Source organism: Cebus imitator, unplaced genomic scaffold (assembly GCF_001604975.1).
Source record: "Cebus imitator isolate Cc_AM_T3 unplaced genomic scaffold, Cebus_imitator-1.0 Scaffold21, whole genome shotgun sequence".
NCBI classification, from domain to species: Eukaryota; Metazoa; Chordata; class Mammalia; order Primates; family Cebidae; genus Cebus; species Cebus imitator.
The window spans coordinates 1,455,011-1,478,913 of NW_016107336.1; the positions used below are offsets into that span (position 1 = coordinate 1,455,011).

Below are 23,903 nucleotides of genomic sequence, written 5' to 3' on the forward strand. Positions count from 1 at the left end.
GCAAGGAAGAATTAAGAAGTATCTAATGTCTGCAAGTGAGTTAAAAAAGAGTACTTTGTCAGGAACACAGGGTTATTTTATTAATTACGAGCTGTTACTTAGGGATCATATGCCCTGTGTATGTCTTTAAAAGAATACTTTTTTTTTTTTTAAATCATGCTGTTATCCTTCTGGCGCTCAAATTCTTTCAGGTTGGTGACAGTTCGTCAGTTTCTCTTCCTTCGCTGCCTGCCCTCACAAGGTGAAATACCATCCTCAATTGGGGGCTGCCATCTAGCTAGTTGCTTGGCTAGACGATGGGCTTCCTTTATTTCCACTGGCTAACGTCTCAACAGTACTGTGCTCTAGCTTTTAATACCTTCCGCAGGAAGCCACAAGAATGACCCTCAAAATGCGTGGGTCTTTCTGGAACTCTTCACCTTGAATTTTTAAGCCCTCACCCTCTCTTAAGTTTTGGCCTCTCTTGCCTTCTGAAACCACAAGGCAGTTAGAGATTCTAATCTCCCAACAGAAGTCACTTTGGCATCCACAGTCAGATGTCACCTGGGGTCACAGTCGCCTGTATGTGGTGGAAAGTTCTAAGCAGTTGCAGTTGCTTTTGTGATATGCCAGTTGACTTGAAGAGAGAAGTCCAAAACCCAACAGGAAGGTGAGGTTTCTGAGGCATGTTAAAAATACATTTACGTTTGTTTATATGTGAGCCATTATTTTTAGTCTGCGGAAGAGGATTTGACAAGGATCTAGAGGCTCATGGGGTCATGGCATAACTAGAGACATTTGTGTCGGGACAAAAGCAGTCATTTGGGCTCTTCTCTTGGTTATTATCCCACTTTTCTTTCTCCCTACCAGTCCCACAGTTCTGGAGAAGGAGGTAAAACTGAGCCCAGGTCTGCTTCTCTGTGTCGTTTCTCTGTTCCTCTCTAGGCTGGCTGCCACCACCAGGCACGCCGTTCTTGAGCAGCACACAGCTGAGCTTCTGGCTTCAGGAAGCTCTTTCTTGTTGTTAAGTGGCAAGGCTGTGACTTCAGAAGTCTCTGTCCTGCGGTGCTGCGCTCAGCGTGCCCTAGGGTGCTTGGTGGCTAGCAACCGTGAGCTCAAGCCTCACCTTTGGGCCACGTGAGCAGGTTGGCTGGACATCTATAAATCGAGATAGTTCCTGCTTCGTTGTGGGATCTCCACCCACTGAGAGGTGGCTAGGAAGTTTAAAAAGACATGCTGGTTCTTTAGAATCTGGTTTTATGCACTCTTTTCAGATGGAATGACTGGGAACGAGGGGAGAAAACGGAAAAGCACAGTGGTGCTCTCCTGTGAATGCAGCATCTGTCTCACCTCCACGCAGTCTAGCAGAGCAGAGGGCATGCGAACCGAAAAATGTAAGGCGAGGTGACAGGAACACCCCAAAGGACCACTGGCTGACACTAACTCTGGGACCAATGGCAGGGCCCAGAGCACTGACAAATCAACGGTGACCACACAGCCTTCCGTACTTGTGTCTCATGGATTGTGTCGGTAGAGTTTCTCTTACATTTAAACATACCTGCTCTGTATATGACTGACCCGAAGGTGGTCTTGAACTCCCAGTCTCAAGCAATCCTCCCACCTTGGCCTTTCCAAGTCCTGGGATCATGGGTGTGAGCCACGGCACCTGGCCATGGGCACATTCCACAGTTTTCTTCTAATTATGTCATCTTACCTCTTGGTGAAATGGACCACTCTTTGAAAAGCACAAAACGTCCTGCCAGTGAAAATCCTGATTTGCCCCAATCTCTTATTTTCATGGAACGATGATATGCGCAAGGAAGAATTAAGAAGTATCTAATGTCTGCAAGTGAGTTAAAAAAGAGTACTTTGTCAGGAACACAGGGTTATTTTATTAATTACGAGCTGTTACTTAGGGATCATATGCCCTGTGTATGCCTTTAAAAGAATACTTTTTTTTTTTTTGGTCAGGGCAAGCAATGCCCTGACAGCCCAGAGCTATTTGGTACTGTCTTGGTCACTTGGGCTGCCATAACAAAATATCACACACAGGGTGGCTTAAACAAAGAATTTCATTTTCTCACAGTTCTAGAGGCTGAGAAGTCCAAGATCAAGGTGCCAGTCTGATTCCTGGTGAGGGCTCTCTTTCTAATTTGCAGACAGCTGGCTTCTCGCTGTGCCCTCACATGGCCTTTCCTCTGAGTGTGCATGAAAAGAGACAGGGAGAGACATCTCTGGTGTCTTCCTCTGCTTGCAAGTCCACCAGTCCGATTGGATTGGGGGTCTCCCTCTGTGATCCCACTTAACATTAATTACCTCCTAAAGACCCTATCTCCAAATATAGTCATATTGGGGGGTTAAGAGTTTAACATATGAATCTGGTAGGGACACAGTTCAGTTCATAGCAAGCCCAGACAAGTATAGCTGACTCAGGCTTGGACCGCTCCTCATACAAGCCCTTTTTTGTTTCCACACGCCCAGGTTCAGGTGTGCCCAAGCAGCAGCTATATCTGTTTATCAGAGGGCTGCCCTCGATCCAGAAATATTTTGACAGTGCAATAATGAAGATTGGCTTCCTTCTAGAAATGACAGTCCTTAGCCAGTGAATGACAGGTGAGAGGGAGGGGTAAATACTCCTGCAGCTTCCTTGCCCTCTGGCCAGGACAGAGTGACAATACGTAGGAAGATCTGGAGAGAGGGTAAGTCACATCTCAGCGTTTCCTTTCCTGGGGCTTTGCTCAATGTTGCTCCCTGTCCCAGCATCCTCCTTTCCTTGTGAGGCCCACTTCTCAGACCCCTAACCAGTTTTTCCTGGGAATATTCCTTAAGCCAATCACTCAGGCTCTGCTTCTGAGGAGTCCAACCTCAAACAACACAAGACCCATGTGGCGGTTATTTGTCCCAACTCCCAGCATCAACCCAGCATCCCCTTAGATGATTTCTCAATGTTTTGAAGTTCAGGCTTCCTGGGTCATTTCATAAAGATTCTCAGAGTGAAAGAATTTATAATCCTGTCACAAACACATAATAGGCCACTGTTTTTCCACTCTAAAGAGTCTTTTGGAAGATCCCAGCTCAAAGTCAGTACCAAGGCCCTAAGGGAAATTCTGCTTCCTCAGACTTAATTCAGAACAACCTAGGCCTTGGCCAAAGCTTCCAACCACGTCACCCACAAATCACATCGTGTTTCCCTCTCCCTGTAGCCCAGCAAATATCAAAGCCAATCTGGGGCTTTATATAGCATTCACCAACTTTGGATAACTTTTCAAAAATAGTTTTAGTTTCTTTCTTATTGTCTCCCCAGAGTCTGATAACTCTGGAAAGAGGCCTGTAGATTGTCACTTGGGGAGTCCAGCAGAAAACCAATCCTGCAACTCCAGAAAGCTGGACAGTGAGCCCACATTTTCCTATACTGGGAGTGGTCAGCTCTCTCCTTCCTCCTGGCCCTGGAAGCCTCAGGACTGACTCCTATTGCTCTGCAGAGTGGGCTGTGTTGGACACGATGCAAAGAGTAAAACCAATGACTCAAATGGGGAGAACTACAGTTACCCAAGCTTCCCCTGCCTTCTCTTTACATAAACTTCAAGAGCATCTAGTTTAGGAGAAGCATCCACATTTCATTCAACATGACACGCTCCCTAGGAAACTTTCCACAGTGCCCACATCACTAGAGGCTGGACTTGCTATGATCACCACGGCTCTTGGGCCAACCCTGGAAACATTCTAAAGACACAAGCTTGGCAAGAAGCCTAAAGAGAAATACCCAGAAGTCCTATGGGTTATTGCATCTCAATGCACACTTCTCAGACAAGGACTCGTGGGAAGGCAGACACGACGGGAAAGGAGGTCTCAGGAAAGCTCTCCGAGTCCCAATTCCTAGTCTTAGCTTCCCCTGTTGAAGGTACTGATGGACTTGGAATGGTGGACTGGGACCTGGAATTTCATGTACGGTTCACTTTCTACAAAGGGTGCTTCCAAAGCTTTGTGAAGGAAAGGAGAAGCTATGTGAGAAGGAAAGATATGGAAGTGGCGAGAGGGGAGAGGCAGTCAGTAGCAAGGTACGCATTGTCATGTCATGAATTGATTCAAGTTTTGCTGGACAGGCGCTTTAGGGCCTTGTTTTTGCCCTCAACCCACAGATCCGAGGGCGGCCTAGTGAGGCACAGCCCCCCCGCCCCCCACCACAGGAGTGTTTGTTTGGGTTGGAGGAGGAAGTGTTAAATTCCAACCTCAGCACAAATCTTGAAGACTGCCAATCCAGGTGTGGCAAACAACAAAATGTGCTCTTGCTTTCCTTTTCTCTTTCCTTTCTTGCCAATCAGAGTGAATGGATTCTGAGCTTTTACCGGTGTTTAAATTAATTTTTGATGAAAAAATAAAGTTGGGGGTGGGGAGTGGGAGTTAAAATTACAGCCTGCTCTATAAAGGCAGAGTAATTTCTGGAAGGTCATAGCTGCTACTGGCAAGCGTGGCCTGAGTTAGGAACAATGTACTTGCTGTTTCAGGAGCAAATCCAGGCTGGAGAAGGCTCTCTCTGCATAACTCAGGGTTGGATTTAGTTCTGGATTCATGCAGACCTCTCTGACCGCTGACGGACGAGCCAGGGCTGTATGAGCATTGGCCTGCCACTGGCCCAGACTTTATTCTTTAGTCCTGAGGTCACAGCATTTCCATGTGGGCTTACGATTCCAGTGAGACAGGGAGAGTAGGGGAAGAAGCTGGCATGGGCCCTTGGCTCCTTTACTACCTAGGACAGTGCTTGGCATGCCATAGGTGCTCATCGTGTGTATGTTGAGAAAAGAACTTGCCGAAGCAGCCCTATTCTCTATAGTTGTTTACTGAGGAGACAAAAGCAAGATACAGGGGATGCTATTCAATGAGAGAAACATACAAGGATCTCCTTTTTTTTTTTCGAAATGAAGTTTCTCTCTTGTCGCCTAGGTTGGAGCGCAGTGGTGCGATCTCAGCTCACTGCACCCTCTGACTCCCAGGTTCAAGCGATTCTCTTGCTTCAGCCTTCCAAGTAGCTAGGATTACGGGTGCCCGCCACCATGCCCAGCTGATCCTTTTGTGTTTTTAGTAGAGATAGGATTTCACCATGTTGGCCAGGCTGGTCTCGAACTCCTGACCTCAGGTGATCTGCCAAAGTGCTAGGATTGCAGGAGTGAGCCACCGGGCCCAGCCAATAAAAATCTGCTTTATTTCTCTCTTTCTAAACCTAAAAATTAGATATGCCATTGAGCTTTGTGAGAAACGGGATGAAAGAAGCATTACTTGAAGCAAGTAATCCATGCTTTATTGCCTCTACTTTAGGGGCAAGAAACCACTTTGGTGTTGTGCCTAAGAACGGGGACCCTGCGGACAGATTGCTTTGGATCAGTGTCCTCCCTCCATTACTTTGTAACCATCAGATCTAGGGCAAGTTACTTCACCTCTCTGTGCCTTGGCTCTTCATTTCTAAACTGATAACATTAACAGAGCCTATGTCCTAGGATTGCTGTGACAATTACATATAAATGAGTCAACATATATATAGCATGCAGAGCAATGCCAGGCACATAGCAAGTGCTATTTATGTTCTTCTTTCCTCCTCCTCCTCTTCCTCCTCCTTTTCTTACTTTGTGCCAGTCTTTGTACCAGACCCTTTATATAGATTGTCTTATTTCGCATACAATAGCCCTGTAATGTAAACCCTATTTTATTTATTTTATAATTTAGGGAACTGATTCTAAACAACATTAAGTAATTTGCTTAAGGTCGCGCATCTAGTGAGTGTTGCATACTGTGTCGCTTCCGTCTGTCTGACTTCGAGGCCTGTGCTCCTTGTAAGGTGAGAGGTTTGACATGTTCCCTGCTTGCCATCCTGGTGGCATTCTCTCAACCACCAAAGCTTACAGAAACATGCCACTCAGATTAGCTTCCACCGGACACTGACAGAGGAGCAATTACACCTCTGCCAAAGAAAGTTCTGAATGCCAGTAAGGGTTCTGGCTACTGTGGTATACTTAAAGGAAATGAATTTAGGAAGTTTTCATTAAGATTTCAAGGACAAGAAGAGGAAAATATGAAGCAGATGGAATAAATATTCTTCTACTTTGATTGGTAAGGCCAAAATTCCCTTTTGCTATCTCACGAAGATTGAGGTCCTGGGATTCAGGAATAGGATGCTTTGCTATTTGGTATTAAAAAGCAATAGAGCTCCAAATATATGCAATCAATCCCTCCCATCTTTCGGGAAACCTAAATCTAAGCTGCCTAGAATAGAGAGCCACTTGTCCTGTGAGTAAAGCCACTTTTATAAGATTTAACAGAGAACAGGAGCAGGAAAGAGAAAGACCAATGTAAGGCAGTTGCTAGAAGAACAGAATTGCTTTACAGTTCTGACTTCATAACCTCATTTTCCTGACCTGATAATTCTGAGATTAACTTCTCTGGGTGTATCTAGCAACTATTGCTTCTGTGAGGTGGTCACCAGGCCAGGCGACCTTTTAAGTTTAATGTATTAGAGCCAGCTGGGTGTTTGAGCCAGTCTAAGGAGGCTTGTGAATACTTGCAAGCTGTGTTTCTTTGCCTGGTGGCTTTTCAGTGCCACCTAAGCGTCTATACAGCTATTGTGTCTGACCTGCCCGGGGGATGGAAACATACAGTTGGAAGAGGAGGCAGTGGCTTTTTGTTTTTCTCCAGTAGATTTCTAAAACCTTTAAATGAAGTATTGCCTATATACAGAAAAGCACATAGATCATAAGTATATAGTCCAATGAGCTATCACAAAATGAATGTACCTGGGTAAGTGCCACTCAGGTTAAAGAATAGAGCACTTTCAGCACCCAAGAAACCCACTGAATATTCCCTCCAATTTATCATGCTCTTCCTTCTCTCCAAAGGTTACCACTGTCCTGACTTATAACACCATAGGTTAGCTTTATTTGTATTTGGGCCACATAGAATTAGAATCATACATTATATATTCTTTCAGGTCTGGCTACTTTCACTTACTGTTATATTTGAAAGTTTTATTAGATCTGCATGTAATAGGAATTCATGTATTTTCATAGCTGAATAGTTTTCCATTCTATAAATATACTGTGAATTATTTACCCATTCAATTGTCCATTTAATGGATATTTGGGTTGTTTAAAATGGGAGGTTATTCTGAATAATGCCGCCCCGAGCATTCTTATATATGCCTTTTGTGTACCTTTCTGTGGGAGTACATACCTGCAAGTGAAACTGCTGAGTCAGAAAGTACGCATAGAGCACTCAGCATCAGAGGAGACCTGCCAGAGGGTTTTCCAAAGTGGAAATATGCCAGTTTACACTTCCACCAATAGCGTGTATGTTCAAAATCCTTGCTAACATTTTGTATTGTCAGGCTTTTAAATTATGGTCAATCCAGTAGGTGTTAGTGCATGCATTGTGTTTTTTTTTTTATTTTCCTGAAGACTGATGAAGTTGAGTAACTTTGAAAATGTTAATTGGCAATTTGGCTACCTTTGGTGAAGTGTCTGAGCATGGCATGGGTTATTTGTTTTCCTTATTGATTTGCAGTTTTTGTATATTCTGGACATGCGTGATATGTGTTGCAAATAACTTCTTCCACTATGTCAATTGCCTCTTTGGTACTTTAATGGCATTTTGGGGTGAACAGAATGTCTTAACATTAAAGGGCCATAATGTATCTTTTCCTTTCTGATAGGACATTTTGTGATGATTTAAAAATCTTCTTAACCTAAGATCATGAAGATATTCTCCCATGTTAACTTCTAGAACAGGGTTTGGCAAACTATGGACTGTGATCCAAATCCATTCTGCCAACTGTTTTTATAAATAAAGTTTTATTGGGATAGAGTCATGCTCATTCATTTACACATCACCCATGATACTTTTGTGCTACAACAGACCTTATGGCACACAAAGCCCAGAATGTTTATTCTCTGGCTCTTTACAGAAAAGGTTTGCCAAAGCCTCTAGAAGATTTATTGTTTCACCTTTCACATTTGGAATTGATATTTGTGTATAGTGTGTGGTAAGGATCAAGATTTTTTTTTCTATATGAATATCTAATTAAACAAGTGTCATTTATTAAAAGATTATCTTTTCCCCATGATTCCCTATGTCATAAATCAAATCAAGTATACATATATGCATGGATCTGTTTCCAGGTTTTCAATACTTTTTATTGGTCAATTTTTCTGTTTCATGACCAATGCCACTCTGTTTTACTTGGTGCACTTTTAAAAATGAGCCTTGATATCTTCCCGGTTCATTTCTCATCAAGATTGTCTCTGTTACTGTTAAGACTTGACATATCTGTATTAGTTTTAGAATCAGCCTATCAATTTCCTCAAAACACCTTCCTGGGATTTAGATTGGCATTATATTGATTCTGTAGATCAATTTGGAGAGGTTGGACTTATTTACGATGATGATTCTTCCAGTTCATAAAAGTGATATATTTTTAATTTATTTAGATCTTCTCAATTTATTTCAATAATATTTAGACCTGCCTTTGATATCCTGTAGGTATTTTGATAGGTTTACCTCTAAGTATCTTTGACGCTACGATAATTTATGTCAACACTAGCTTTTGTGTAAAAAAAAAAAAACCTACTAACTAGTCACCTACTCATATGGTTTAGCTCTGTGTCCCAAACCAAATCTCATGGTAAACTGTAATCCCCATTGTTGTCGGAGGGGACTCGTGGGAGGTGATTGGCTCCTGGGGGCAGATTTTCCCCTTGTTATTCTCATGACAGTGAGTTCTCAGTGATGTAGTCGTTTAGAAGGGTATGGCACCTCCTCCTTCTTTCTCTTCCTCCTTCTCTGGCCATGTAAGATGTACCTCCTTCCTCTTCACCTTCCACTGGTAATTGTCAGTCTCCTGAGACCTCTGCAGCCATACTTCCCGTGCAGCCTGCAGAATCAGGAGCCAATTAAACCTCTTTTCTTTGTAAATCACCCAGTCTCAGGTAGCTCTTTATAGCAATGTGAAAACAGATAATACACCCAGCAAATGCCATGCTGTAGTGGAAATACTGTGGAGACCTAAAACAATATTACATGTTCTAAGAAATAAAAATTGTTGGGTGGTAAAGGGAAGTGACAAGCCTGGCAGAAAAAACATCACCACACAGAGCACATGCATATAAACATACTCACTTAAGTCTCTATCTCTTCTGTGGGTTGAGAATGCCTACTGGTATTGGCTCACATGGACTTGTTCTCTTAAGACGCCATGACAGAATGGAAAGAGTGTTGGTGGAATGTCAGGACTCCTGAATCCTAAGCTTGGTTCTTCACAGACTAGTGAAATTTCAGGCATAGCTCTACTTAACCTCCTTAGATCTCAGTCTTTACACCTCTAAAAACTGAATTGGCGCTAACATTGACTTGTAAATAAGGAAAGGGAACCATTTGGTTCCAGGTGAGTTTTGACATAGGGATGTCCTGGGTATGATTTGGGGGGGGGGCGGGGCCTGCCTGCAAAGAGATTTCTTAAAGAAAAGCAATCTCCCCACTAGTTTGTGAATACTTAGCAGTTTGACAGAAACAAATGTCTCTGAGAGAGGGGATCCCTGAGGTGAACAAGCAGAGGAATAACAGGTGCAAGAAGAGGTCACAAGGATCAGGCACAGGGGTCTCACCTGAAGTACGTTCAGAGGTGGAGGAGGTTCAGGAGAAAGCATGGAGGCAGAAGTGCAACGAAGCTGGCAGTGCCCATGCAGGGACTTCCCTTTGAATCGTGAAAATTTCACAGGAGAGATGACTGAGGATTCTGCCTTAAAAGTCTTTAAAGAAAGAGTTGCAATCAATGAACAAAAAGTGCTGCCATTTCTGTTTGTGTCTAACAGTGGTGATGAGGCGTGGGTAGAGCAGCAAAGGCTGTTTGTCAAAATCCATGGTCCTCCTCGCCTAGTAAAATATTCGTCCTGAAATCTCTCCTGATCTTTGATCTCTGATCTTTGCTGCCCAATCAGAGACTCCATTCCCAGCACACTGGTGCCTCTGGGTTGGGCCAGTAGAATATACAGAATTAATATTTGTTACCTCTGAACCGCTATGATTAAGAAGCATGTGTGCCTTCTCCATCTTTTTTTTCTCTTTCCACAGCTAGAACCTGAGGACTCCAAGTTCCCAGGAGATAGTGGAGCTGTGAGATGTAAGTAGCCTGTCTTAGCTTTGTGCTGCTACAACGGAATACCTGGGACTGGATAATTAATTAAAAACTGAAATTTATTTCTCATAGTTCTGGAGGCTGGAAAGTCCAAGATGGATGCACCAGCATGTTAATTGCTCAGTGAGGGTCTAGTCTCTGCTTCCAAGATGGTGCCTTCAATACTGCAACCTCTAGAGGGAAGAAGAGATGTGTCCTCACATGGTGGATGGCAGAAGGGCAAAAAGGGATGAACTTCTTCTATCAAGACCTATTATAAGGACATCTAATCTCACTCATGAGAGTGGAACCCTTATGTCCTAATCACCTCTTCAAAGCCCTACCTTTGAATACTATCACATTGGCAACACCTGAATTTTGGTTGGATACATTCAAGCCACAGCAGAGCTTTGATCCTTGAGTTATCTCATTGAGAAAAGTTGTGTGCCCACCAGGAATACTTGCATCAGACTGTTCTGTGGATGGGAAATAAAATTCTGCTGTGTTAAGTCACTAAAGTGTGAGGTTTATTTGTTACAGCAGCCAATGTTAACCTAAATAATGCAGTTTGTTTCTGAAACAATTCACAGTGTTGACAGTAAAGGAATAAAAGCACAATGTTGTTATATTACTGCCATTTCACCTAGGAAAAGAGAAAATGTGAAAAGAGGATCACTAAAAAAAAAAAAGTTTCCCCAAACTTTTTTAAGTCACTGGAGAATGTTCCCAATTTATATAAAAATAGGATGATAATGATGTCAACACATAATTTCTATGCCTAATAGATTTGCACTCCCCCAAGTTGCATTTTAATTTCCCTAAATTGGCTCATGACATATTCTTATGTGGGATTCAACATTTAGCAACAAATAAGACTTCCTGCTCTCTTGGCACTTCTTACTCCTCCCTTTACCCCACGCATCCATATCCCTGCTGCCTTCTCCTTCCCACAAAGCTCATTTTTGGCAAAAAGGTTTTTATAAACCACACATTTTAATGAATTAAGTGTAGTCCCACAATCACACTTACATTCTCCTACAGTCCCCTGACTTCCACACTCCTCCAGCTATGGGAATTTTCCATCACACCTCCAGAAAGGAAAAAAAAAATTGTCTATAAGTGGAAAAGTTATGCACAGAATGTGATGGTTCTCCCATTTTTCTTTTTCTTTCTTTTTTTTTTTAATGCAAGAAGGAAGATGGTTTTCAAACACTGCACGTCCTCTGAGAAACTAAAATATTCAGTGCTGTTTTTCTTTTGGCAGTAGCATAATTGGTTGTGATCATAAACCCACATAGTTCCTTTTATCCTTTTTAGTGGCAGCTTCACGGACTGTCTTCTACCGTGTTAAAGAAGAGGGTTGGGGTGTTTGACAGCAAAGAAATTTAGGAGACATTCAGAGCAAAAAGGAGCTTGTACATCATAATTTCCAACCTTCTTATTTTACTGCTGAGGATACTGAGGTTCATAGGTGGTTTAACTTGTGCAGAGTCATGGGGTTAGCCAATAGCTTCTGCATTGGTTGGCCAAGACCCAACTTGAACAATATCACATAAAGTTTCAATCACACAATCTTCTTGGATCACTGCAACCGCCGCATGATGGTACTGGAAGCACCTTCTGCTGGAGAAGTGGGAAGACGTAAGAATGCTCATCAGAGTGGCAGCTCTTGGAATTGAGTTCCTGATTACTGAGTCCATGTTCTCAACTCCACCTAGCAATTTTTTTCTATTATTTGTGGCGGCACCAACAAAGCATTAGGCACTTTGCCAGGGTCTGGAGTTACCTAGACAAAGGGCATAATCTGTGCTCTCCAAGAGCATACAGTTTAGTGAGGGCAGATATGATTCCCATCCAGTATGATCAATGCTTCCATCCTTTGCACTTGCCATGCAGTCATTTAAGAAGCAATGGTTGCATTTCCCAAGAAAAAACAGCAGTGGTAGCAGCAGCAGTGGCAGCAGCAGCAGCAGCGGCAGCCGATGGCTGACTCACCAAACGAGGAGGCACCAACAGCTTTGCCTCCAAACTAAGGAACATCTTACTCAAACTCCCTCCCACCCCTGATCACCACCTTTAGGCTTGGAACCAATAAAGGCTTTGGAAATGAAAGATAATGTGCTAATAGGATGTTAAAACAAAACCACTCTCACCACCCACCACCAGAGGTAGTTTGTGTAAAGGCGTTATTCCCCAGCCTCGCGCTTCATTTCATGACTCCAACTTGTGGCACTTAGCTTGGTTTGCAAGTGTTGCTTATCCAGAAAGCTCAGAGATTGCTTTTGGCAAAGGACTCGAAGTAGGCAGATCCAACCCCTCTCGCTGTCTCTTTCTTGTTGCCAAAACATAAGACTCTTAGTTTGATGGAAAACTAGTGTGAATTTTGCATCCAAGGAATAACCTGAGATTACAGTTAAAATTAAGTAGTAGAGGAAGGTTGAGAATTAGAAAAATTAAGATCTGGTCTTGAAAATTAATATTGTGTATACCATACATACTCTGTATACCATACTATTAATACTGTGTATTAATTGTAACTCTTGAACAAGGTTATTCACCACTTGGTTTTAGTTTTTTCATCTTTGAAACAAGAAGAGTGAACTAAATCTTTTCTAAAGTCTCCAACAATTCTGGCACTACATACATTCATAATTTTGTTATTTAATTTTAGAGAATATTTATTGAGTTCAGTTACCATTAGTTATGTGCCAGTCACTGTGATACACACTGGAAAAAGAGGTGAGAGGCCCAACTCCCTTTCACATAGCAGAAAGACTAGCTAGGGAGTGGAGTAGTTAAAATTTAGCAGGAGGCATGGGGTTGAAGAAGTGTGTACAGGAAGCTGTGGTGGACAGCTGGGCACCTCCAGATTCACTTGATCTTTCTCCGCTGATAGGAATCAGAACATGCCAGTCTAATATAGGCAACTTTAATGTATTGATTGTTTTGAGCTGAATGAACAACAGATGTAGGAAAGGCTCTCTGATCTCTTTCTACGCAAAAGCTGGCACAGATTTCCTACAAGAGAGTTGCCTGCCCTTCCCTTTACCAAGAAGAAGAGAACATTCTTATTACTGAACACAGAGAGTCAATGTCAAGATGAATCTGTACAAACAAACCTACTAAAATAAGCTTTATCTTTCACTAGTTTCCCCAGTATTTCCTAGTCACTTTCACATAGTCTGCTACTCCAGCCCAAACTCCTTTTGCTTCTGTGTTGTCACATCTCCACAGTTGATTATTCTTTGTTCAAATGGTATACACCTGGTCAGGCCTCTTCATTTCTTCTTTCTATGAAGGCTTCTGTGCCATGCAAAAATATTAACATCAAATAAAATGTATACACTTTTCTCCTGTTAATCTGTCCTTTGTCAGTTTAATTCTGACAAAGGCCCAGCTGCAGAACCTAAGAGGGTAGAGGACAAATCGTTCCTCCCTTACACCACCTTTGCTCTTCCCTGGGAGATTGGTCTACATGGACCACGTCAACAAGACTCCTGGGCCATATGGTTTCTCATTGGATTCCACTGATGGACAGCACTTTAGGAGATTGGGGGAGAGAGGAGAGGCAGCTCTGGAGTATTTCTTTCTCTCCCTGGGAGGATGACTTCATCAAATGTCACTGCTCATCCCAAACTCACCTACTATCTCCCTTACTTTCTCCCTTATCACCTATGAATAATGAGAGCACCACTGCTGCTGCTAGTCCAGAGTGTCTAACCAGTTCCTGCAGCGTCACTTAACTACACCCACAACTTTATAATTAGTTCCTTGTAAATAAATTTTCCTCATATTTAGATTGATCAGAGGGTGTCATCTGTTTTCTGTTGAGACCCTGGATGGTGTAGGCATGAAACATGCTTTTGAGACGTGTGTATATTGGAGGTAGAGAAGGAGCAGTTAGTTAAAGGGAAAGAAGGGGCAGGAGAAGGGGGAAAGTGTCTCAGAGGAAAACAGAGCTAAATCTTGAAAGATGTACTGAAAAAACACAATGTCTTGAAAGAAATAAGGAGAAAGGAGAAATAATTTTAGAGAGAAGCACGTGGAAGCTCAGAGGCTTGAAAGTGTCCCGGGGAAGGTGCAAATGTTCAAGGTGACTGCAGGGAAGGACTGGCAGGTGGGAGGATGGTAGGCGATGAGGCTGGAGGGGAGGTAAGGGAGAGATTATGAAGGACTCTGTGTTCCGTGAATGAGTTTGGGTTCTATCCTGAAGACAATGGGAAATTATTGAAAGATTTTTAAGCAGAAAAGTAACAAAATCTGGTTGGAATGTCGAAAGATCCCTCTGGTATGTAGTGTGGGAAGAAGCAGAACTGGAAACAGGTTGACATGTTTTTTCAATGACCAAGGCAAGAATCAGCGACAATATGAAATTTTGCAGTGATGGTAGGGCAGCAGGAGGTATGTATGGAAACTATTGAGGAACAGAGAGAATTTGGTGATAAATTTGGTACAGTGGTAAGTCTGAAATGATGCCCAGATGCTTGGGTTGGGCCAGTTAATAGACGGTGGAATCATTCATAAACAGAGGGGATCCTACAGGGAGAACTGTATTAGTCTGTTCTCATATAAAAAAAATACCGGAAACTGGGTAATTTATATTTAAAAAAAAAAAAGAGGTTTAACTGCCTCACAGTTCCACAGGCTATATAGGAAGCATGACGGCATCTGCTTCTGGGGAGGCCTCAGGAAACTTACAGTCGTGGTAGAAGGCAGAGAGGGAGACAACACTACATGGCCAGAGCAGGAGAAAGAGAAAAAGAGGGAAGAGGAGCTACACACTTTTAAACAACCAGATCTCATGATAACTCACTCACCCACTATCACGGAAACAGCACTGAGGGGGTGGTGTAATCTGTCCATGAGCACTCTGCCTCCATGATCCAGTCACCTCCCAACGGGCCCTACCTCCAACTCTGGGGGTTAGAATGCAACATAAGATTTGATGGGGACACAGGTTCAAGCCATATCAAGAACCAGACTCAATTCATTCTTCATTAGGTTTTTTTTTCCAGTACCCGCAGGAACTCCCCAGATCACTGGCTTTTTTTCAGCATTCAGCTTGCATATTGCCTTTTAATGGCCTCTGCTGTTATGACCCAGCAAGTGGGGATGAAAGCAGTTCCCTCTTCATACGTAAGAATTAATGAGTGATACATGCACAGTTCCAGGCACAGAGTAAACATTGAATAGAGGTTACTATGAAAACCAGGGTGTAAACTCCATCCAAAATATGGTTCTAAAACACTGAATCCTTTCTAAGTGCCTGCTTTGTGCCTTTTATTGTTTAGTCCTTATGTGGGGAACTGCCAAAAAGCTGTGAGAAGGACTTTTGCTATTTAAATAATTTCTTCTCTTTCTTTGTATTCTTCTCCATTTCTTTTTCTATTCTCCCCTCTTCTCCTCCTCTTTCTCCTCCTTCATTTTCTTTGGTTTTCTTTTCCCTATATGCATACAGCTTTTGTCTCGGAGAAAAAAAAGTCTAGAGAGCTAGATTTTTAGAGAGCATTAAAAAAAAAACTTGTCTGAATTATTGATTCATAGCTTTATAACCACCCAGTATAGTAAGGACATTTATAGATTTCATGAGCTGTTTAATATCTATTTGTGGAGCACCACCATGTGCAATCATCTTGGACTCATTATGTTTCTTTGGCTGCCCAATGAGTCATAATGAGCCTCTGAAAAATGTAGAATAATGGTTTAGAACTAGAGGGAATGAAATAACAGTCAAAGTCAAATATAAAATTATTAGTACATGTAGTCTGTGAGAGCAATCAAGACAAGGAAGGGATAGAGGGCCTATTATTACATACACATGTGTGCACACGAATGTGCATGCACAAACTTTAAACGGTTTGCACTAAAGGGGGAGGTAGCTGGGGAGTCCTATGAAGAAGCTTCTTAAAAGTGATGGGTTGCAGACCTATTTTCCATTAAGATTCAAGCACGTGGGGGTAGGGAGCTCAAATTATGGGGAGGAAATCGAAAAGCCAATGGAGACCCTTCTGAGAAGATGAAGCCCTATACTGAGAGGATAAAAGAGACTTTATTCTCCAGCAGTTAACATGAAGAGGAAGAGATCATTTCTAAACAGGGCACAAGAAATAGCTTCATTTTTCCCTATTAACCTCTGTTCCTCCAAAGAAAGCCAGTTGAAGCAAGCAGGACAAAAGAATTCTACGTAAGCACGGTGAAGAATACCTTCTGTGATGGGACCCATATTTTGAAAAAATATTAATGTAATTTTCTCTTTCAGTTTTGCAAGTATGGGTCTTTATTTCTAATTGGTTCCAAGGTCATCAGCCGAGAGGTCTGTGGGTGTGTCCTACTGTATGCAAAGGGAAAGAAAGAGTGATATTCAGCATTCAATATTTAAAATAGGATTGCAAGCAAGATAATAGTCTTGAAAGAAGACTTTTTATTCTGAGACCCATCTGAATTGGTTTATCTCCTCCTTTGGCCTATGTACTCAATTCTTATCATTTTATGTTGTCTCTGCATCCATTTTGAATAGAGATTGGACTTTCTCATACAGAAGCAGGGCTTTATCTTCTTTGACACAGTTTCCGGTTTTCTGCCTCCTCCCAGTTCCTCAACCTGGGTAATCCAGATATCTGCCCTATACAACTCCTTTCCCCTGGCAACCACCTCCCTAGGCAACAGTTAGACACAGCCTGCTTGACTTGCCTCACTGATCTCCACACCCCATGTGGACTGCACAGATGTGCCCCAATGACCACTTCTCACTCACAGCACAACTCCATGGAATTCACGTCTGCTTGCTCTAAACCCACCAGTTAAAACTCCCCAAGGAAACCTGCTTAGGTAATGCCCTGGACCCCAGTAAAGGCTTTGATCTTCAGGTTTTTCTCTCTTCCTTGCTCTCTTCCCACTGGGTGAGGACGTATGTCTCTGATGGCTCCTCTGTCCCATTGGCCCTGCAAAGCATGCTGCCCTCCTTTCTCTGGGATCTGTAAATAGCAACTGCTTCTGGTATTTCATGTGTTTTATGGAGTTGCCTCCTCTGTGTCTCACCTGACCAACACACCTGAACCTAACTTCTTTCCAAGTCATGGCTCTCCTAGAGAATGGCTATCTTGGCAGGAATAAACGGGACACAGTCCAGATAAGAGCCACAAGGGGATCTGCCAGTATAAACAAGTTTCCTGTGAGAGGGACACCTGGTTGCAGGTCGAATACTCAGGCATGAGGCTGTCCACCAAGATAAAGAAGCACCCCATGAAAGGCACACTGTAAACATTTACAAGAAAATCCTGGAGCCCTGTCAAGTCAGCACTAGAGTTTATATTCACTGTATAGAGAGAGACCTTAAGAACAAATTAGAACTACAGCAGCCTGTATTCGGCACCAACAGGAATCACCTAGATCTACAAGTTTCCCTGCAGGGTAGAAAAGTGATTCTTTTGGAGACAACAGGTAGGCCATGACGCTTGCTGGCCCATGAGTAGAGGAGATACCACGGAAGAAGACAGGCAAGCCCTGCTCTTCCCGTCCCAGGAGATGATGAGAGGAAAAACGTGAGAGTGAAGAGGAGGGGGCTGATTTAGGACTATCCAAAAGGAGTTACTGCAAACACCGAAGAGGCACTGAGACAAAATAGAGAAGCCTTGTCAAGGGGATGGAGTGGGGTTGGGAAGAGAGTCTAGTCTGCCCTTCTGGAAGACTCCATCAGTTGCTATCTGGTAATGAGAGACTGAATATACAAATGGACAACGACCAGAATATACTTAAAAATAGAACTCCGACCCACAATCTGCAGGAACCTGCCCACCTTAGCTACATAACACCCACCCCCGCCCCCGCCATCTACAATAACCAGCCTAGAAAACCAGCCTGCCTGGATTAGACTTGCAGGAAGCCAGATTGCTGTTTCTAGTAACAATCAATGAAGCTGAACAGTAACTTCTGTAATCATCTGCAAAAAATGACCAGAACTTTATGAATGATGGACAGCTTCTCTAATGTATGTCCATGCTTCCAATGTAGGGCCAACCAAAGCAAGGCAAATATTCACCCCTAAGGAATCAGATAGGCTGCCCCCACTCCTAGTGAGCCAGCCACCTCCAGCTTCCCATGCCAACAGCCTCCAATCAGCACATACCTGGAGCCTTCCCTTCATCCCACCCTAAAGTTCCTCCACTCCTCTGCCTGCTTTTTCATTGCTGCCAAAAGTGACAGTGGCAGACTCCCTTGCTATAGAAAGCTCTGAATAAATAGCCTTTGCTTTTCTCATTTGGTTGGTCTTCGTTTATTTCTATAGTAGAGAAGCTAAGAATAGAGTCAGTTGGTCTAACATGAGGGCCTCTATGTCAGGAAATAGATTGTCTAGGCTGGAGAATTGAATGAGGAATCAGAGTGTGTTACAAATGGCTATTGCTGAGGGAAGATCAAGTTACCCAGAGAGAACTGTCAGGCCTGACCAAGAGAGAGGAACTGGAACAAGTATTATCCTGGCTGTGAACTTGAGCTATGAACTCCGGTGGGGTAAGTAGCAAGCAAGTGATTCCAGGAGCCAGGCCCTGGACCTTGACCTGCCTATTCTTCCTTCTAAAAGAAGACACGTAAGTCACATTCCTTCCCCTGCATACCAAGAAAGCATCTGGGAGAGGAGCTGCAGAGAAGAGTAGACGTGTGAAAAATTGGAGTAATGGGCATTTTTACTTAAAGAGGCATAGAGGCTGGGTATTTGTTAAAGGGGCTGTTTAAATGACTGCATCATCAGCTGTTATTGCTGTTATTTCCCCACTAACTAGCTCACCCATAAAAGCATATCAGTTATAAGAAAAATATTAAAGCCATATTTTTTCTTCATGTTTAAGTTGTAATTAAGCAGATTTTGTAATTTCATAAGAACTGAAATTAACATATTTTCTTGTTCCTGTGCTAAACAATTCTGGAATAAAGAATAGTTTCCTGGTTTTCAGTTGAGCAATGCTGAGATCAGGCAAAAACAACTGGCCTCTTTACTCCAGTGAATACCTGCTCCTGGAAAATAAGACTGGAACTGCTGAAATATCTGACTTATCAGGTCTAACAGGTTACTCATCCAAACTCACTTTTATATTCTCACCTTGTGGTGCCTACCAATCCAAAGCTATTGCACTATAAATTCTGCCCAATCCCAACCAGTTCCCTGCCTTTCAAGACCCACTTAAGAATCACTCAGCCTGGGCTCTAAAACCCCAAAAAATCCTCCCCTGACTTCTCTCTTCTGAGATACTACTAGATTCTGTATCTAGATCAAGCTGATATTCTCTTACTGCAGTAAGTCTATAAAAACCTAGCTTTGCTTAACCAACATTTTTTTTTTCTGGTGGTCTTTTTGGATACCCCATAGCCAGTGCCATTATGCTTTAAATTGTGTGTTCTGGCTATGGAATGCTAGGGGAAAACAGCCACAGGCAACAAATTAATCACATAGCTACAGGAAATGGATGAATTCTTTCTGAGCAAAAGTGACTACAACCCGGGAGACACAACGTTAGAAGTATACATCTAGGAGAAGCCACAGACACCTATCCTAGTAGAAAAGACACAAGGCATATAGCTTCTGTACACGGAGGAGAGCAATCATACCACTTCTATTTTCAGTCATTTCCTGTACACACAAAAAGCAACAATTTAATTTAAGAAGAAAACTATACAAAAGGACATATACAGTCTACATAAATGTATGCACAGATATGAAGCATAGTTGGGATCATGCAAGTTCAGGGGTTCTTTTTCCATACCTTGTATTAAATTCACTTAGTATTTAGAGAAGATGACATGGTTTGGCTGTGTCCCCACCCAAACCTCATTTGCATTATAGCTCCCATAATCCCCACGTGTCATAGGGGGACCTGGTGGGAGGTAATTGAATAATGGGAATGGGTTTTTTCCCATCCTGTTCTCATGATAGTAAATAAGTCTCATGAAATCTGATGGTTTATAAAGGGCAGTTCCCCTGCACACACTCTCTTGCCTACCACCACGTAAGACCTGCCTTTGCTTCTCCTTTGCCTTCCACCGTGATTGTGAGGCTTCCCCACCCATGTGGAACTCTAAGTCCATTAATCCTCTTTTGCTTTATAAATTACCCAGTCTTGGGTATTTCTTTATAGCAATATGAAAATGGACTAATAGAGAAGAAAAGGAAGAAGAAGGAGGAGGAGGATGAGAAGAAGAAGGCCCAGAGTTTCCTAAGACTCCTGTGGACCAGATAACTTGATGTTCTCCTTTTCAGAGCCCTCACATAGAAAAGCTAAAAGAATAGGACTATGGATATGGAAAAAGCTTGACAAGAGTACATGCCCAATGTTTCCTGCTTAATATGTTCACTTTGCACACCCACTTAGCATAGTCCCTTCCCATGGCCCCAGGGGCTGTGCTTCAGGTTGCCCACATAAGCATTTCTATTGTATCCTGACACTGAGCATCAATTCCTCAGGTACCTCAATCTGCGATTCTCATCCATGTCATCCTCAACACCTCATGCTTCATTCCCTCTCCTTGGCTGACAGTGAGAACTTGGAGGGCACTTGCTTCTATAGTTAGTCATCAGATGAGAGTTGGCTGAATCTTGGAAGCAGCTAGAACATTTGCTCAGCACCACCTCAGATGAGCTGTCATCTCCCTGCTGTCGGTTATGATTGCACTGCCCTGGTTTCTTGGGCTGCCACTGCCTCGTGTCAGGCCCCCTCAAAGACCTTGGCCTTCACAGCAGCTGGTATGTCTTGCTCTCTGCACAGACTGACTGCCCACCTGGGAGGCCCAAGAGAAACCAAACTCTCCAGCGTGATTCAGCAAAAGAACTGGGTTACTGTTGCTGGCAGATACCATCCTGTTTCTGCTTTTCTCCTCATACAGCTGTGACTAGCCCAGAAAGTCATTTTCTGCCCCCAAACATCTGTTCTCCAAACAACTCTTTGTCAGTCCTCCCACCCTCTAGATCTTCATATTTCATAATTGTAGTACCATCTTGTTACAGCAAAGTTGGCTGAAAGAAGTATGATTATGTAAGTTGGAGGACAAAAAGATTTTTCATGGGAAACAAATATTTAAATTTAAGTTCTTAAAAGTTAAAAAAAAATACTTTTCTTTAGAGATGGGGTCTTGCTCTGTTGCCTGGGCTCAAATGATTCTCCAGAGTAACTGGGACTACAGGAATGAGCCACTTCATTTGGTTCTAAAAAAGGTTGTTGTTGTTGTTTTTGGTGAGAAAATATTGTACTTATTTTATGTAACTTCATCGCACTGAAACAGTTGGTGGAAATTACAGAAATGGAACTCTTTGCTGTAACAAGGGAGTACTTGTGATAGCTCTTGGTTATAGCCGCTGCACATATTAAATGAACAAATCTACCGTACCTGTAAAGTTTCTAGATTTCAGTGCAGATCATTTCTGGTGTTCTCTTTGTGAACATCTGTCAAGCTTATGACCTATATACTTTTTTGTATGTATGTTATTTTTCAGTAAAAAGTGCAAAAAATGAGCAGGCCCATCCCTTCATGCATGTGTGTCCTATTGGTGAGGCTTTTGAAGCAGAGACCAAATGACATCTTATTTGGACAATCATAGGAGAGTCACACCTAGGACAGAAAGCTGGATAGCACCTCAGTTTCTTTAGACTTCATAATGATTCTGTTTTCTGTTTCTTCCTGAGATTGAGAATCAGCACAGCGTACAGGCTCCTGCCGCCAAAATCAACCCTTGAGAAACCGTAGAAGCAAGAGGGAAAGATGAATTCCAGGAACTGACAACACTTGCAACCACACCAAACCTTGGGAAACCTCTGGAGTGACAGCAGCTTGTCTTGTCTGGCGTGGGGCAGGGGACATAGTGGCTTCAGCTGGGGGCTGGGAGAAGAGGCCCAAAGTCGCCTTGGAAGAAGAGGTTGGAGGTAAGCTTTACAAATTCTGCTCTGGTGTCCCCACATCTCCTCCAGCCAGGAGTTGCCTGAGGACAAGCTTTGACTGCGCCAGCACAGAAATGGCTACAGTAGCTTGGTGCCACTGTCCTGTTGTCTGAGGGCGTAGGGCTGGGGCAGCGCTCATATCTGGCAGAAGAAACCCTGATGGAAGGGGAGTTAAAAATAGAGGATGTTCAGCAGCTGCACTTAGGCTACCCCTCTTCCCTTCATCCTCAGCCCCCAGGCTGGCGGGTGACCACCTTGGAGATGGCCACCTACATGTGCTAAATCACTCGAAGGATTTCAAGTTAAACCTCCCCAGAGAGGTTTCTGGTGAGTGATGGACAGTGTTTTGGGTGGCTGGGCTCCCACCCTGGCCTGGAGCTTATGCCCTGATGCTCCTGTGACCCTCTGGGATGCACAGCACTGGAACCCCTAAATGGTATTCCGGGGGACTGCAAGTTCATCTGGGCACAACCATGCTCCTGCTGAAAAGGGCCACAGACTGTGCAGAAGTATTGCAAGAGTGGGGATTCAAACGGATTCTGATTAATGTGAGTGAAGAAATAAGGGAAGGTAATATCAATATAAAATACTGGGGGGCGGGGCTTAGCTCCCTTAGTGGTGGTTGGAGTGAAGGGAGGATGAACCATAGACCAGAGGGCAGTTCCCTTAGCCCCAGGCAGCAGTCACAGCTCACTTAATTTGCACAAAGTATACAGAGGGAGCTTGACCTCTTGCTCAAGAAAGAAAAAAAATACAGCTGGAGCTGGGACTGGGAGGGAGAGAAGGGGCTCTCTTCTGCATAGGCGGCTGTTTGCATTGCGTTGGAGTCCTCTGCCTGTACCTCCATCTGCCCTGGTGTGATAACATTTCACGATGAGAGCTGAAGAGGTGGCTCCCTCCTGCAGAGGTGCATGACTTGGCTGGAGTGTTTTGCTTCTCTGGCACACATTTTCTCTTTTCAAGTTAGCTGAGCTCACACATCCCCCTTGCTTGTTTGCAAAGTCCATATGGGAGATGAAGGCGAGGCGGTCTGATTAAGGGCAGAAGGAGGGGGTGAAGAGGAGGAAATGTGGGAGCTGGAATGCCTGGCCAGATCGAGCCTTCCTCAAATTAGGTCACTGTTTATATAAAAAGTTAAAATTAAACCAAGGACTGTCTTCCAAGGTTTCTGACTCTGGACATGGCTCCATGCAGCATCCTGGAATGCAGTGCAATAAACATCACAGAGCACATGACGTCACATGGAGGGAGAAGCCAGGGAATGTCACTAGCAACGAATCCCAGGCTCTACACAATTAGGCTGGAGACAGGCAACATCCTTTTTCTCTCCGACTCTTTCCTCTAGGATTTCCTGCTGGCTTTTTCTGTTCTTCTAATTCTCACATTTTTATCCATGAGGCAACCATGTGCCCTCAGTGCTACCACACACACAGGGGGCTCTAGGTTTCCATTTGGCCAATAGCATAAAGCTCTTCAACAAAGCTTTGACCTTCCTTCTCCTTTTGACAAATTGCTACGACCTTACCCTCCCACAGTGATTCCTCAACATGAAACAGCAAGGTAGGTTTCGTTATCACCAAACCGCAGATGGAAAAAGGAGGCTCAGAGACGTTTAAGGACTTCCCAAATATCACAGAGCAGGAGAGCGACTGAGAGGCACTCAAAGCAAGGTGGTCTGGGAGCTTCCCAGGATACCATGCCACCCTTCTGACTGCCCCTGTCCTGGCACAACTCCATAGGCTTGCCATGTTTAAGTGGCAATTAGAAGGGATGCTCCATGAGGGAAGGGACTCTGGCATATGCCTTAATGCACCTGTGGTGTCCAGCCCAGTGCTTGCTACATCATAGAC

The 23,903-nt window shown here is 43.4% G+C and overlaps 2 long non-coding RNA genes across 3 annotated transcripts in view; one reads left to right on the forward strand and one right to left on the reverse strand.

Moving 5' to 3' along the window:
• The window catches only part of LOC108299357, a 32,186-nt gene extending 21,544 nt beyond the window's left edge, over nucleotides 1-10,642 (forward strand). Inside the window, exons 3-7 of one of the 2 annotated variants that reach the window (XR_005198928.1) lie at nucleotides 512-649; nucleotides 1,254-2,592; nucleotides 3,284-4,240; nucleotides 10,094-10,138; nucleotides 10,226-10,642. This is a non-coding gene — a long non-coding RNA (uncharacterized LOC108299357). The remainder of the gene's footprint in view (nucleotides 1-511; nucleotides 650-1,253; nucleotides 2,593-3,283; nucleotides 4,241-10,093; nucleotides 10,139-10,225) is intronic. The other variant, XR_005198929.1, reaches the window with a different exon arrangement.
• LOC119470065 lies at nucleotides 8,572-20,892 on the reverse strand. Its single transcript, XR_005198930.1, has 3 exons — nucleotides 20,590-20,892; nucleotides 9,624-9,767; nucleotides 8,572-8,893 (listed from the first exon to the last, which is right to left on the reverse strand). It is a non-coding gene; the product is annotated as an uncharacterized LOC119470065 (long non-coding RNA).
• Nucleotides 20,893-23,903: the final 3,011 nt, after the last annotated feature.